General features: G+C 35.6%; 1 pseudogene; it reads right to left on the bottom strand.

Annotated features, from left to right (window-relative positions):
* Positions 1-220: 220 nt before the first annotated feature.
* On the bottom strand, positions 221-902 carry LOC104860555 (annotated as a pseudogene).
* Positions 903-17,540: the final 16,638 nt, after the last annotated feature.

The following is a 17,540-nucleotide window of genomic DNA, read 5'->3' as shown; positions in this document are numbered from 1 at the left end:
AAGGTGTTATTGCAGAACTAGCTTGAAGGGAATACAGGTGAGGACAGAATATATCTTTACTTCTATAAATATGGGTTCTTTCCCCTACTTTCTGGAAGAAATGATTATTTAGGGCATAGGCTATAAAACGGTATACGATGCGAAGGCAAAAACAAAGAACTTCGTAAACCCTTTCTATTTCCAGCAGGTGAGACCATATACTGGAGTGTTGAGGTCACCTCTAGTGGCAGAACCAGAGCCAGCTGTTGAGCAGACAGAAGGCAACAGTCATTGAATACACGAGCGTTTCTCTTCTAGCACGTTCTGTGCTTTCCTCTGCTACAAGTTGTAGGCGTCTATTCAGTCTAACTGTGGTCTTAACGTAGCTGCATCAACAACATTCGTGTCCTCCGACGCTCCTTCCACTGTTGGACCCACTACTCTGCAGTGCAGTGCATAGAGTCACTTCGCACCGCCATGCGTCTTGGCGAACAGCATTTTCACTCATAGAGCGCTCTGTTTTTAGCCTGCCAAGTGCATGAATCTGTGTTCATCATTTGGAGGGGTTGCAGGAGGTCTTGAAGTCCAGAAAATCTAGTGGTCTTTCCCTTCGTGTAAGTACACAAGGTGGTGTTTTTAGTGCCAAAGGCTCTAAAGGAGTTGACCGAACAAAGTCAAGATCTGCTGCTCTTGAAAATGAAATGTCTTCGTTATTTCCTGCTGCAACAGTCCTCTCCGGAACTCGATTATCACACCAGCAGTTGCAACTCCTTCTTGGAATCCTCGCTCCAGGTCAGCGTTTGGTGGGGCTACTTTTCATTTTCCGGAACCCTCTGACTAACACCTTCCGTGCATTCCATTTCACGCTGAATTCGGCCGATTTCCTCCATCTCCGCAGCAGCGGGAGGAGGCGACGCTGCCACGCTAACCAAATGGTACCAAATGGTCCTGTGCCGCCTACTAAACCCTTGACTCGCGTCACTGTGCATGGGCCGGTCTCAGAGCCACCACAGTCCCCGCCGCCCGCCAGCCCCCGGGCGCTCTCAGAGGCCATCGGCCCAGCGCTGCCTTGGGCAGCCGGGGCAAGGCACCTGCTGAGCGGCCCGCAGGGGCCAGGCAGACGCGAACGTCTGATCCACCAACGGGAGGTCTGTGACTTTACAAATCTGTCCAAAGTGGGTTATGATGTTCTCTAGTATTTTTAGTGTTTTGTTATGACTAGAATTTTACTTATTTCTGCTCTTATTGATTCCTTATTAATATGCATGTCAATTTAATTTATTCTTCTTTCTAATTTCTCTTTTCTTCCTCCCTCCTTCTCTCTCTCTCTCTCTCTTTCTTTTTTTTTTTTTTTTTTTTTTTTTTTTTTTTTTTTTTGATACCAGCTGTCAAACTCAGGACCTAGCACTTGTGAGGCGGGTGCTGTGCCACTGACTAAATCCCCACCCCAGAGATGGGCTCTGATTGGGGGGGGTGCTGGGGGGGTTGAGAAAGGGTCTCACTATGTAGCTCAGACTCACCTGGAACTCACTATGTAGCCCAGGCTGGTCTTGAATTCACAGCGATCCTCCTGCCTCAGCCTCTCAAGTGCTGGGATTACAGGCATATGCCACCACACCCGGCTCTAATTTATTAAAATGAAAGGTTAAATCAATGGCTTGAGCTTTCTTTTTTTCTGATAAATTTACTTTATTCTATAAACATCTGATTAATCAGTGTTTTAGCCAAGCCCACACATTCAGGCATATTGTAATTTTTTAAATTCACTTCAAGATATTTTCTGACTTCCTTCCTTCCTGTATTCTTACCAATAAATCATGTACTTAGAAGTGGAATAATTCCACCTATTTATCACATTCTAGAGATTGTTCTGTTATTAATTTAGTTTAGTTCCATTTGGTTTAATATTAAACTTTGTGTGATGCTTAATTATTTTAATTTTACAGACATTCAGTTTATAAAATAATACAGAGTTTACTTAGGTGGATGTTAATATTTCTACTTAAAAGGAATGCACATTCCTCTCTTTGTTAAATTGGTCTATAGTGTTGCTGTCTTTTTCTCTTTATTGATTTTTTCCCTAGTTGTTTTGTCAATAATCAAGATAAAAATTGTAAAGTTTGAAAATATTCTTGTGGATTTACATGTTTATCTTTCAATTCTTTTAGGATTTTATTTAAACTATATTTTTAATTTTCCTTACTAGGCTCCTAGACATTTAAGATTATTAAAACTTCTTGAACAGTTGACCTCTTTCTAGTTATATCATGCCACCTTTATTCATGAAAAATATGTTTTAATTTTATATAAATATAGCATTTAAACTTTCTCAATATTAAAATTTTCATTATTTATTTTTCCATATTTTAGTTTTAATCCCTACATATCTTTGTATTATAATAAGTTTATCTAGATAGCATATATTTAGGTTTTACATTTGTATCCAGTCTGATAATATTGATATTCGATTGTTGTGTTTAAATTATTTATACTTAATGTAATTATTGAAATCATTGGATTCAAATTTCACCAATTTCTATTTCATGAGTACCTTGATTATTATTATTTATTTTCCACTTTCCACCCTTCTATGGAAATTATTTTTTGTTCTATGGTAAATTGTCTTCTATTTAACTTTAATTTTCTATACCTTGTGATGTTGATTTGTTTCTATTGATTCAAATCTTATTTTTTATCACATTCCTTCTGTCTGAAGAATTTCCTTTAATAGCTCCTATAATTCATATCTGCTGGAGATAAATTATCTTAAATTTTGCTTGCTGAAAAAACTATTATTTCAATTTCATTTTCAGTGTTATTTTCTTTGGATAAAGAAATCTGGGTTTATGTTTGTTTTTCTCTGAACTCTACAAATATTGTACCAAGGATTTGGAATCTGGCCTGATGATGCCCATTGGGTAGCTAAAATCAAAAGAAAGTGTGGCATCTCTGCCTTCATTTTGCAATTGTTTCCTTTTATAGCCTTGAATTTTGAATCAGATCTCTGTGCAGCTTGGCTCAAAGGCATGGTAATCAGATATTTAGTATCTATCTAAAAACTGGTAATCCACTGACTGTTGGTCATAAATTAACCTAATCCATCTCTTATCACAGTTAGTTAAAAGACTCAATCCCCAGCTTTTACAATATCCTCTGTTCGACCCCCTCGAGTGACAATCAGAAGTCTGGAGCCATTGTCCTAAAGTTGAAATCACCATGGGTTCCACAATTGTCTTGCAGACCCTCTCTCTCAATGACATCACTTCCCCTACAAGCCGGAACAATGACTCCGTGATGGAATTGAGTAGAAATAAGCATTCAACATCAGAACTTCTCCTGAGTCACCTCATAGACCAGTCCTGAGATAAAAAGCAACCAGACCATGATTTTGCCAATACTCCCTACTCTTGCAGCTATGCAACTCCAGCCCCATCAAGGTAAAATTACAGCCTTTGTCATTGTTCCCATGTCCTGTAAAACTTAAAAATTCCTGTCACTCCTGAAAAGATGAATATTGAACCCTAAATCTGTCCTTCTCATTATAGCCATTGTTATTAAAGCTCTTCGCTTGCCCTTTCCTATTGTTCACGTCCCTTTTTGGTGTACAGGGACAGGTGTGCAAGGCTGGTTTGATGGGACCCCTAGAGCTAGGGTTTTTTATTTTTTGTATCAGGGATCACACTCAGGACCTCAAGCTTGCCAGGTAGGTGCTGTGCCACTGAGCTAAATCCCTGGCTTTTACTTTAAAACTATGGTGACAATGTCACTGCCATCTTCTAATATATATAAGTTTTAGAAAAGGGTCTTTATTTTCTTTAGGCATATCTTCTGTCCAATTGTTTTGAGAATTTGTGAAAATTTAAGATTTCTCTTATCTGCTTCAATGGAGGCTACTATTTTCACGTGTAGTCTGCCATATCTAAAACAGTGTTTGCTATGTAACTCTTCATGAAGAAGCTTGCCTATTTGGAATTCAGTTCTGCTGCTTGTTTTATGAAATTTGCTGATGTGCTCAACAAAAAGTATTGATTTTGTAGATTACCTAGTTTTCCAGTTTGGAAAAGATTTTCTTTTGTAGTTTTTTGCCTTCTAAATACAAAGAAATCTCTGAAAGTTCATATTTGATGACTTTATCTACATCATTATAAGGCAAGAGTATTTTCTATGAGTGAAGAATATGGTGGTAGGATAAAAAAGTTAAGATTGTGAATAAGATTGGACATGGCTGTTGTGAACAAAGGAAGAAAAACTAATTAGATAAGTAGAAAAATTTGTCAGAATAGAGTTTAAATATGTCCATAAATTGTGCAAATTATAAATTTGCCATGGCAAGATTTAATGTATTTTGAATATTTTCCATGTTATTGTTTTAAGTAGAAAGTAAAGAGAGTGAGAGAAAGAGAATAATGGGGAACAGTGATTTACTGTAGGTGTGATATTGTGAAATATATATTAATAGAAAGGCTTTATAAGATAGGTTTACAATGGCTTCCTGGAGTACAAAAGTGACATCTTTGCATTGGAGATCCAAAGTATCCAGTCAAAAATCAGCATTCCTGGCATTCACTGCAGAGTGCCACACGAATCTGTATCAGGAACCTAAAGGACCTGCATTGCAAGGCTGGAGAGTCTGTCCTGGAAGCCTGCGATGGAGGCCCAAAGGCAGTGCCAAAGCACCTCAGAAGAAGCAGAAGTGAGATTACCTTCTTCATTCCTTTTTATTCCATCCAGGCTACAAGCCTATTGGTTGATGCCACCCACACCCATCCCTCTTCATCAAATCAATCATTCAGGCAGAATTGTGCTAAACCAATCTTCTAGGTGTTTCTTATTCAAAGTCATATTTCTTTTGGCATGTTATTGTATTCATTGATGTCCGATCAGCATTACGTAGCTTCAAGAATGGGAACTGGTCTCCGGAAAGAGCAAAGCCAGATCAGAGAATAAGAGATTTTGAAAATCTCCCCTCATATTCCTGGGGAATGGAGACGGACTTAAGATAAATTGATCAACAATGGGTAACTACTGATTAAATTGCACCTATATAATGAAGTTTCTGTTCCAACTGTACAAAAGGATAAAGTGGACGAGTGTTGAGATAGCTGGACACCTGGAGTGTGTAGTGCCAGGCGATGGTATGGCAATACTGTATCACTCAACCTGTACTTCTCTTTACCTGTATGCTTTGTCATATCTGTCACAATAAAGTGGGAAACATAAGTGCATTCCTGAGTTCTGTGAGTCACTCTACAAAATTACTTGAACTTGAGAAGGGGATGGTAAGAATCTCGATTTATACTTTGTTAGTCAGTTCATACAGCAACCTAGAAATGGGTATGCGAACGTGTGGTGAGGGTGGCTTGAGCACTGACCCTTCAATCTGTAGGATCTGATGCTAGCTCCAGATAGACATTGTCGGCATGGACTTGAAATAGAGAGCACCTGCCAGGTTCCTGCTACATAATTGATTCTTCGCTTGCTAATGAGGAGAAATCCAGTAACTTTTGACGGAAAATGTATTCCATGTTGACTATTGGAGCAAAAGAAAAAATAATTTATTTTTTCTACCTCACTAGTATGAAGGTGTTTTGTAGACTAAGCATATAAAAAAAAGTTTGAATATGATGGCTGAAGTAATACTAAGAATAAGCTTGCTAAAGAAGAAATTGGAAGCAAGAATTAATTTGTGGTTTTTTGGAAGAAAATTCAGCAGTCAATAATCAGCAGTAGAAATAAAATGTGTCCTAAAATCACTAATATTTAGGAGGTAAAAGAATCGGGAATCTACATTAGAGGAGTTTTCCGTGTAGCTATGTCTGGAAGTTTGATATGGAACAGAAAGACAAGGGAAACTGCTCGGTGAGCAAGGGACGATTAAATGGCATTCTGCCGATTGTAAAAAAGTGGCAGTCTGGCCATGGCTTAGGAAGTGCTAGACAGAGGTGCACATTACACACATCTTACTAATAATTTATGCTTATAGTGGCGGAATCATGCTTTTGCCCTCAGTTCAAAGACGTGGAGGAAATTTTAGCAAAAAGATTAAGAATTGTAGAGTGCTTAGTAGAGACTCTGGGAAGGAATAAAGTAACAAATTGGGCCATCATCATCATCATCATCATCACCATCACCATCATCACCATCACCATCATCATCATCACCATCACCATCATCATCATCATCAATCATCATCACCATCACCATCATCATCATCATCACCATCACCATCATCATCATCACCATCATCATCATCATCACCATCACCATCATCATCATCATCATCACCATCATTTGGTACCAGGGATTGAACTTGGCTCCTTGTGCTTGCCAGGCAGGCAGTGGAAACACTGAGCTAAATCCCAGCCCCACAGTAACTGAAATTGGAATCAGAGAAGAATGAACAATCAAAGAGTAAGAATGATTGGAGTTTGCACATTTCTTTGAATCTAGGACCGAGAGATTTAACAGGTTGAAAGTAGTTTTTCTAAAATGTTTATGTAATGCTTTCATAAAGTAAAGGAATCTGAAACTGTGTGTATTACAAGTGAAGTTATTATTCACAAAAAGCAACAATACTGATTATCAGGAATAATCACATTTAAAAAGTAGCATATGTATCTCACCTGCTTTGGCAAACAATGCTGGCTTTTCATACCGTATTGCACATACAGATAAAAATATAGTTTTCTCAGTCTAGGAGCTCTTCTTTTTCCTGAAGATGACCTTGCATATTTAAACTTTAATTTTACAGTGTTTGTTAACAAATATTAACTCTTGAGAAGACTCATTATTTTATTTTTTATTTGGAATTTTCAGATGTATCTTTACTCCAATTGTCAATCTAGGAAATTTTTAGAGATGAATTCTTTATAATCAAATATATCTTCAGCTATATAGTTCAGCATAATTTCAATATTTATTTCATATCAGCATTATCTCTCTTTTAAAGTCTACATTTTATTCTTACATGATTTAACTGGACTCTGAGACAATGCATCACTTTTAGAGATACATAGCCCAACTTGATCACATCACTCTCGCCCCTACCAAATAATAATGGGGCTTCATGACATTCTGTATGGCCCAAGAACAAGTAGGTTTCACGTATCTGCAATTGACACAATTAGTTAAGGCTAAAATTAGAAATATATATTTTTGAATGAGCTGCTATTCTGACATTGAACAAGTCTATAGCACGGAAATTAATCAGCTTCTCAAGTACGACCATATCTTAATTCACAGAAATGTCATTTGTGCTTAAGAAAGCTAAGGACCAGATGCCGTTTCTTCCACACTTATTTTATACATTCAATAATCTTGAACAAAATTCAGTTTTTCTTGGAGCAATAAAATGAGATAATTCTGAAGTTTATAGGAAATCAACGATAGCCCAGGTGTTTCTGAAGAACAGATAGAAAGGGCTTACCCTATCTAATATAAAGATTTGTTGTAAAACTATCTCACTAATATATTCCTTTTTTTCATTAAAGTACATTTTCATTTAATGGTACATTTTAGGTATATTCTTGAGAGACAAATAGACCTAAGATAAACAATAACCTAAGACAGAAACCTGGAAGTATATCCATGCATAAATGGATTTATGAAAAACTTGGAAATAGAAGAACTTCAACAAAAGGTTGTGTGCAAATTGGATTTATTTATTTGAAAACATAAACCTTAATATACAATATGTAAGAAAAAATAAGTAAAGATTTGATTATAGATTTAAAACTTACAAAACAAAACATTCCAAAAAATAAATATAGAAAAATATGGATTTTGAGGTAGATTAACTTTTAATATTCAGGAATGTTTTAACCAAGGAATAAGTATTTATTCTGTGAACACTAGAGAACCACTGAATGCTAAAAATATCCTTCATTGAAATACTCCGGAGAAGGGGATGATAACACCATAATCAATAGTATGATTATTTAAACAAAGCATTGTTATTTACAAGCTGAAGAGCAAGAGCAGAGAAAGGTCAGATATCAATTTGGAGAAGACATTGCACCAAATATACTAACAAAGTTTTGTGTTCAGAAATAAATAACTATGGTTGAAATATGTGACTAGATTTAAATATAATTGAAATAAGATTTGTATTAACACATAAAAAGAACACTAAGGACTAAAGGTGTAGGGGAAGTGGGAAGGGTAGGGGAAAGGAAATAAGGGAAAAGAAAAAAAATATGAGAAAATTAAACAATGGAAATAAAGTTTTCGTAAATAGGGAAGGGAGGAGGGGGTGAAGGGAGGGCAGGGGTATGGGGAAAAATGAGAACCAAGACCTGTCATGTAAAGGTACAAGTTCCCAATGGTGAATGTAACTGTCCTGTATACCTAAAATGTACCAAAAAATTCAATGAGAAAAAAAAAGAACACTAATTGAAATACATAAAGGGATTTCCAAATAAATCCTTCTTAATGAGGATATATGTAACAGAACAATAAATACATGGAAAAATAACCCAGCCTATTAGTAATCACAGATGCACACTGAAATCAACACTAGTACTTCTACGTATCTGCCAAAACGATTAAAATTCAGTGGTGTTTAAAACCAAGTGTTAGTAAAATATGAAGTGTTGTTAAAACATGAAGACAAAAGATAACTGTACCATTGTTTTGGGGTAGAATAATTAAAGCATATGCAGATATAAAAATGAATAAGGTTTGTAACATGCAAAAAATTGATATATCACACAAAAATGGCACTGAGGTAAAGAAGTCTACCATAAAAAAAGAAAGAAAAAGAAAAGCAAGGAAGGCTGGGAGGGAAAGAGGAAGGAAATGCATATGATTCCACATATGAAAAATTTAAAACAGTATTAGTATATTTAACAATTACCTTTTGGGAGAAGAGAAATGAAGAGAATAAGTGAAAATTTATAGTTGATGGGAATGTGTTTTTTTTCTTGACAAGTGGAAATTACACTTGTTTTATAATATAATCCTAATCATATTTATGATTTACAAACTTTTCTAGATGTAACGTATCAAGAAATTTTTAATTTAAAATATGATGCTGAGATCATGGGATTCGATGAGATTGATTAGAAAAAGTAAAACAAAGTGACTAGAAGAGCGAGGAATAAGTAACAGAATCACCAACGGAATTGCAACACTTCAAAAACCATTGGCTGAAGAAGCATAAATAAAGAGAATGAGAAAAGTGGAACTGAGCCACCCAGAAGGATAGAAACAAAACAGTGCCCTGGAAGGCACAGTGTTTTGGACAGATAATAATTCCAATCAACCATTCATTCATTAACATATGTATTTTAAGTGCTATTATGTACCAACCACTGCACTGGGCAAAGGACTGTAAGCTGAGCTAATCAAACAAACTCGCAGTAAATCTCCTCTCTAGGAAGAGATAAAAGGTAAATAATCCAGGCCTTTATGGCTGAAAAGAGGAGGTTTCACTGCAGAGCTGTTTGAGGAGTATGGTGACACAGGCGAAAAGAAGGAAAGAGTGAAAGAAGACATGGGATGTGGGGTCAAAAGAAGCTCCCTCATTTAAGGCCTTGAAAGAAATTTGGTAGAGAATATTAAATTTATTCTGAGTAGTATAGGGAAAGTTGGAAAATTTTAAAAAGAAATGCCATTATCTGGCATATTTTTCATAAGACTTATTCTATTGCTCTTTGGAGAAGAGACTGGGGAAAAATGAAATACAGCAAGTATGGAATTCTTTTTTACGATCAATTGATTTTTTTCTAATGTCTATGTTTTAATTAGCACAGGTGTGCAGTGCACAATGATTACACTCCTTGTGAGGAGTTGGTGCAGGTATTTAATGCATTTTGATTCTTTCTTCATTCCTTTCCCCTCCATTCCCACCTCTCTTCCTCCATCTCTTGTTCCCCTTCCTGTTTGCAAAAATTCTCTCCCCTATCTATCTTTTATTTTTCTTTTTATTTGATACTTTGTATTTTTCATATAACAGAAACCATGTGATATTTAAGCTTGCGCCTTTGATATATTTCATTTAAAAGTATGGTCTCAAAGTGGATCGATTTTCTGACAAAATACTCAAGTCCATCCTTTCTAGCAGAATATTCTATTGTGTATAAACATCGCATTTTCATTATCTATTCATGCATTTATAGTAATATGTGCTGCTTCCAAGATTTAGCTATGTATTATTGTAATAGGATGTCTTTAACACTTTTGGAAAAATACCTAGAAGGCAAATGGTTGGGTCAAATGGAATTTCTTTTCTTTTTTTTACTTTTCTTTTCTTTTTTTTTTTCTTTTCTTTTTCTTTCTTTCTTTTTTTTTTCCTTAGGAATCTCCATTCTGATTTTCATAGCGGTTATAATCATTTAAATGCAAAGTATGAAATTCTTATAAAAATAATTTGGCAAAAAGGAAATAATATATTAAGAGTACGGTTATATTATAGGGAAAGTGGGATTTTAAACATGACAGTAGTGGGTATGTTATACATTCCAGAGGAGAAGTCTGTGAACAGAGGGGCAAAGATAGCAGACAATATTGGGTATCTGATCCAGTAAACTACTGAGGTAAACAAAGGCGTCAGTTTGAACTAGAAGGATATAGTCCTGCCTTTGCATTATGGAATAGGGAAAAGAAGAGAAACTAGCCTTCCTTATTTTATAATAACTGCAAATGACTTGAACAAAGCCTTTGTTTCTTGATCTTTGTCTTTTTTATAATGATCAACTTCCACGCATTTCTATTATTTTATTGAACCTTAAAGTATTTTCCTCACATTGAAAGTGTTTGATAATGATGCCCACAAAGCACTGTGTATAAGTCATACTTCATTTGCAGTTAATTTATTTACTTTCCTAAAGCATATTTTATTTATAGAGTTGTTTAAGTGAGACAATGCTAGTAATTGTGATTACATCAGTGTTTTACTTGTCACAGTCAGAGAAAGATATACACAGAGAAAGATATGTAAGTGTCCTATGTTTAGATATCATGTTAAATCTCTGTATGTTAAACATTTTCATAGTCTCATCATATATAACATAACTGTAAATTACTGTGAATGTTATTTTATCTATAGTATATAAAGTCATTTCAAATTAAAATAAATGTTTCATTGCAGGTAGGAGAATGAAAATCACATATTAAATGCGAGACTAAAAAATCAAGACATAACCTTAAGGCAACTATAGTTCAAGAGTACTAGTTAAAACAAGAATACATAGGGGGCAGTGTTCTCATCATAGGAAAAAATCTTTTTCCATCGTATACTCATATGAGATTTCAACCAGAGAAAAAGACATTTCATTGTAACATGAAATAGAATAATTTTTTATTTAAACATATTTTATTGTCATCATATTTTATACATATATTTTTTAGGAGCTAAGAAGACTAATGTACATGAAATTGCCTTGCCTAAATATTTTGACATACATATTTCCTTTAGCCATATTATCTCAATTAGCTTAGTGTAGACATTATTATTATTATGTATATAACTTTGTATCACTTAGCCCCAAAATATTTTCCCCAAGCTTCTCATCTATTGAGCTTCCATCAGCATACAGATTTCAAAAGCATTCTCACTTTCCGATCATCTGATGTGTCTGCCTGGCATGGATTTGAGCTTGTGTTTATAGCAGGAGCTGCACCCTCTCCTTTGGAAAAATGAAATGATCCGTGAGGAAAGAGCTAATACACAAGCAGTACATCTCGGCAAACATTTCATCGCACACAGGCCCCATGCGCTTACAGATATTGTACTCCAGAATACATTGTACAAATGCAAATTTGGATTGCATAGGTTGCTCTCTGCGTCTTCTTCCATCATTCTTTTACATTTTGGCAGTGTGTGAAAAACTAGTCACCCAATTACCAGTTAGGACTATACCCCTTCCACATGTTAAAGATCAGAATTAACTACTAATGTAATGGATAAGAAGGCATACATCACGTAGCCTTGGGAAAACAGATGAGCTTTAGACAGTAGGAAATACAGATATAAAGAAAACCCAGTTGTGGCTAGGAGGTACAAGTGAGCTCATAAAATGCCAGTTCACATTGACCATTTCCAGTGGTCTGCCCACCTGTGACAATATGAGTAAGCCTATCCTGCCTCTTCCACCTGAGGGCAATCTGCATGCAGCACTGCTATCTGTTGCAGATATAGGACACACCAAAGTGTGTATGTAAGGAAAGGAAAATGCAAATTCACTGGTCTCCAGACCTCACTGATGTGGAAAGGATATGTAGGGGAGAGTGGCCTGTGTGGCCTCTAGATTCATCAGACTGATTCCTGAAACATTCTCTTTGTGCCATTCAATATTTCTCAGCAAGTTTTGACAAACCAACCTTGGGAACATAAATTATTCATTCTTCCTGTGAAACTGAATGTTTGCAGGAATTTCTTAGCATCTCCATCCTAGCTACCATTTAACTATAGAAATTCTGAGCTTGTATTCATTCCTTAAAAATAAATAATATTTATTTTTTATTTTATCACCTTTTTTTCTTTGTAATAAGTGAGGGTGCAAAAAAAAAAAAAGATTGATCCAGAAATCCAAATAAAATAGCATTCCTTGGGGAAACCAAGAATTTAAATTCAGACACAGACACATTGAATAAGAACAGCCCTGAATAGTAACCACTAAGACAAGCACGGGAGAGTTGTTTGTTTTTGAAAGCAATTCTTTGGATGGGTAGAAATCTTAAACTGTAGGCTCATGTCTATTGGTTGGTAAATTAGGTACTCACAACTGGGAGGTGCTGAAGGTGAGTGATGATAATTTTGGTTGTTTATGTAAGTCTGTTGGAACATTATGTAGTTCAACCTGCAATGTGTGTGCAATCCTCTTGCAACCTCTTGACTCCATTTTAGAAGAGCTTCAGCTTTAGTTACTTCATTTTCTTCGAAACCATTATATTTCCCTATTGTTCTCAAACTTCTAAGAATGTATGAATTAATCCTTTTTCTTTTTCAATTTTTATCTTTATCAGTACATGAGTTTAGCACATAGTAATTGTATTTATGGTGGGGAGTTGGTACATATATATATAAAACACATCTTAATTCTTTTTACGTCCCTTTTCCTTTCCCACCCTCCCTGGAGCAACATTTATTTGCTGCCTTCCTATTTGCAAACTATCTATCGCATTATTTCCTATTGCCCATCTTTGGTTTTATCTACTTGGAAATGCTTGAAAGGAATGTATATACTAGATGTATAAATATTTGAAACATTTAAAATGCGATATAGGAAACATCTATAAAGTTTACTTTCTCTTCTAGGAGTCAGAGTCTAGTTATTGGTCTTTGATACCCCCCTTCCTGCATGTACCATCCCACAGCACTGACTGTAACACAAACTAAATGTGACACTAAGCCATAAAATAAGTGGAAGAAAGTTGCAGTGTGATTTATAATGAAAGCATATATTCTGGTCTTTGTACTCACTTTCTGGAAAAGACTTTCTAAAACCCTTGGAATTTTTTGAAAGATAAGGTTCTAGGTGCATTTTTTGTTCTAATATTTGGGCAACTCTGGCCTCATTACATAGATTCTTAATCTATCAAAATATCCTAAGTGAAAGGATGACCTTTTACTTTAGTGGGCTTCTGAATGGGAGCAGGTCATTAGAAAGGCTAAGCCATAATAAAATTTTGGAACCCTCCCCCGTTTTCCAGGAAGTGTAGAGGGCTCTGGGTAGAGTTAATGATCAGTTATGTCTCCTTGAAAGAAGGCTCCATAAAAATCTTTCAATAATAGATGCCCGAGAGCTTCTGGGTTGGCAAACATATCCACATCTTGGGAAAGTGGAACACTCCACTGAGCTCCAAGGGCACAGAGGCACCTGCATTGCCTCCTTCAAGCCCCGGTCCTATCTAAGTAATAAGTATGTCAAAAAAAAGACTGACACAAAAATCAAAAGAGATAGCATTTCTTTGGGAATCCCTCTGAATCCTGAGCAGTATCCTTTGTAAAGAACTAATAAACTCACATATACTGCTTCATGAGTTCTGTGAGCTGCTTCATCTGAGATGGGGTGTATCTGTGTAAATCCCCAAGTTTTAGCCAGTCAGTCAGGTCCAGAGTTCTGAGTGACTTCTGAACTCAGATGAAAAAAAAAAAAAAAAGATGAGTTTCCTCTCTCACATAGAAACCAACAAGATTTCAGGTTTTTGTCATAGTAATTGTTATAATTTAGATTGAAAATGTACCCCAAACAACTCAGGTATCAGAGGTGGTGCTTTGGAAAGTGATCGGATCGTCATGGTGCTATACTAATCAGCACGTGAATCCATTGGTGAGTTCACACCTAAATGTGCTGTTAGAAGGTGGGGAATAGGTGGAGGAGGTATAACATGAGAGTATGACCTGGAAAGGCGTGTTCTTGTCCCTGGTTCCTCTCTTTTCTCTTTAGCTATTCCTCTAGGCTTCTTGGCTGTCGTGAATTGAGTAGATTTCTCCACCACACCTTTCTCCCATGCCATTTTGTTTCTACATAGAAGCCAGCTGACAACGGACTGGACCTTCTCATAAGTTTAAATAAGCCTACCTCTAAGTTGAGTATGTCAGCTGTTATTCCAGTGATGACAAGGCTAACTGTTAGAATAGCGATGTTTGTTGTTGCTGTTCTATGGAGGATTTGGAAAAGTTTTCAAAAATATTTATATAACATTGCTCTTCCGTTGGTGGTAATCAAAATGTGCTCTCATTGTGGTATGCAACCTAGTAGGTCTACCAGTCTTTTAATATATAAATTATTGGATGAAGCCTTGGTTCATGGTTCTCAGTCTCCTGCCAATTTAAATGCTTCTTCAATACCCCATATAAGCTCCAGACTTATCTGCATACCAATCAGCATATGTTTATTATGCCTTCAATTCAGAAAACACCTTGGAGGATAACAGAAGGGGTGCAACCATTTTCTTTTTGCTCTTGTTACTAAGTTGCTGAAATGAAAGAACATAAACCCATTTCTAACAGTTGAAGGATGAATAAATCAGGTGGAAAGGGACAGCTTAGATGATAAAGGTTATAGGATATAAAACAAGGACATAACTCATTCTGGATTGTGTTTGTAATGGAGAAATTCAGAACTGATTCATCTTGAAAAAAACAAGATATTTTATAGCAAAGAAAAATGAGTCAAATGTTCATGTCATAAAAAGGATATGAAAAAGTAAACATGTAAAACATATTTAAGAGCTGAAATGAAGGCTTTTAATAGGTGAGTATTGGGAGATAAGTTTATCTGATAGGTTAGTTCACATCATAAAAGCCTTCACATACACTGCAGAGGAATTTGGTGTAGATTTCAGTTTAACAATAACCCCACAACCTTGGACCAAATAAGAAGTAGATTTTAAAAAGACCATCACCCCTTTAAATATTAAGGTAAAATGACAATAGTGTTGCATCACAATATTTAATTCTCACTCAAAATTACAGTGAGTAAAGTTTTAAAAATTTACCTCTAAACTATATTATAGCCCCATTTTCATTAATTTAATGGTTTTTGCAACTTCTAAAAATGTTTTCTCTCCCTCTCTCTCTCTCTCTCTCTCTGTCTCTCTCTCTCTCTCTCTCCCTTTTTTTTCAGTGACCAGATGGTAAGTATGAAATAGAGTGGAAAAAGATACTAGATTTCCAGGTCGGTTCTAAAGACTATAATCTGACAGTTTTTCTAAGGAATTGTATAGTTCTAAAGGCTATTTTGATCAATGTAATATACAATAAATTATGACCCTTACTTTGAGACATAGGCCCAAGTTATAAAACTTTACTTTGGCACAGTAGCTAAAAAAAAAAATCAACATTCACTAGGAATGTAATACTAATAATATCAAAAAATGCTTCATTCTATGTTTTTATGTTTACTGTCCTTGTGGGGAGTTGGCACCAGTATATGACACATCTTAGTTTACTTTTTCATGACCTTTCCCTTTCTTTCTCCCTCCCCCTTCTTTTTTTTTGGTCCTTTCCCATTTGAGAAAGATCTCACTGCTTCGTATTATGTTTTCACCTGGTTCCTTACCTATATTTCAGGTTTGGAGAAACTATCCAATATTTAGCTTTGTGTCTGATTTAACACACTTTATGTTATGGCCTCAAGGTGCATCATGTTTCCAACAAATGACTCAAGTTCAAACTTCTTGCAGCAGAGCAGCGCTCCGCCATGTGTAAATCCCACATCGCCTTTCCCCGCTCATCTGTTGGTGGACATATAGGCAGCTTCCAAGAGTTAGCTATTATAAACTGTGCCGCTATGGAAATCATTATGCATATATCACTTTAATATCATGTCTTTGACTCTTTGGGAAAGACGCCTAGTAAGGGAATACCTGGATCAAATGAGATTTCTATACTTAGTTTTTCTTTCCTCATTGAGTTTATGGGTACATTTTAGGTATACAGTACAGTTCCATTCATTATTGGGATCTTGTACTTTTACATGACAGGTCTTGGATCTCAGTTTTCCCCCTTTATACTTAGTTTTTTGAGAAATCAACATATTGTTTTCCATGGCAGTTGTGCTCATTTACATTTCCAGCAACGATACAAAAGGGCTCCTTTTGCCTGAAAACTCATCACCATTTTTTATTAGGCAATTTCTTGATGATAGCCATTCTTTCTGAGGTAATACGGAATCTCAGTGTTATATTAATTTGCATTTCTTCAGTAGCAAGTGGTGTTGAACATTTCATCTATTTATTGGCCATTTTGCCCTTGTCTTCCATAAGGTGTCTATTCCTTTCACTTGTCTATTTTTTAATTAATTAATTGTATTGCTACCTTTAAGGTATACAATGTAATGTCATTCATCATTGGAAATTTGCACCTTTACACAATCCATCTTGGTTCCTCTTTTCCCCCTTCCCCTGCCCTCCCTTCAACCCCTCCACTCTCCCTATCTACAAAGACTTTGCTTCCATTTTTTCTTTTTCTCATGTAATTCCATTTCCTTCTTTCTTTTTCCCTACCCTTCCCATTTCCCCTTCCCCTTTGCACCTTTTCTTCCTATTTCACATTATCTATTAAACCTTTTAGTCCTTATTTACACTTTTGCTTTCTCACACTAGAAAATTATTCTGTATTTACACATATGCATCATATTTATTTCACTTAAGATTATCACCTCAATGTGCATCCATTTAGCTATAAATGTCTCTGGTTTCTCATTCTTTATGGCTGAATAGTACTCCATTTTATTTTTTTAAAACACACAATTTCTTTATCCAGTATCCTGTTGATAGTCAATTGGGCAGCTTTCAAGTTTTAGCCATCACTTATAGTGCTGCTATGAACAGGGATGCACATATATCACTGTGGTATGATTCTTTTAATTTTTAACAGGATATTTTATCTTTCAGGGTCTAACATTTTTTAGTTCTTTTTATACTCCAGATGTGAGTCCTCTGTCTGAGGAATAGCTAGAAAAATTTTGTCACATTCTGTGCATTATCATTTCAGTCTGTTGTTTATTTCTTTTGCTGTACAGAAGCTTTTTAATTTGATAAGATCCCATTTGTTAATTCTTGGTACTATTTCCTGTGCAACTGGGGTACAGTTGAAAAAGTCCTTACCTGTG

The sequence above is a fragment of the Fukomys damarensis genome, unplaced genomic scaffold (genome assembly GCF_012274545.1).
Source record: "Fukomys damarensis isolate Sample0158 unplaced genomic scaffold, DMR_v1.0_HiC HiC_scaffold_18, whole genome shotgun sequence".
Taxonomy (NCBI): domain Eukaryota; kingdom Metazoa; phylum Chordata; class Mammalia; order Rodentia; family Bathyergidae; genus Fukomys; species Fukomys damarensis.
The sequence above is the reverse complement of the archived record's forward strand: the minus strand, read 5'-3'. Positions and strand labels throughout refer to the sequence as shown.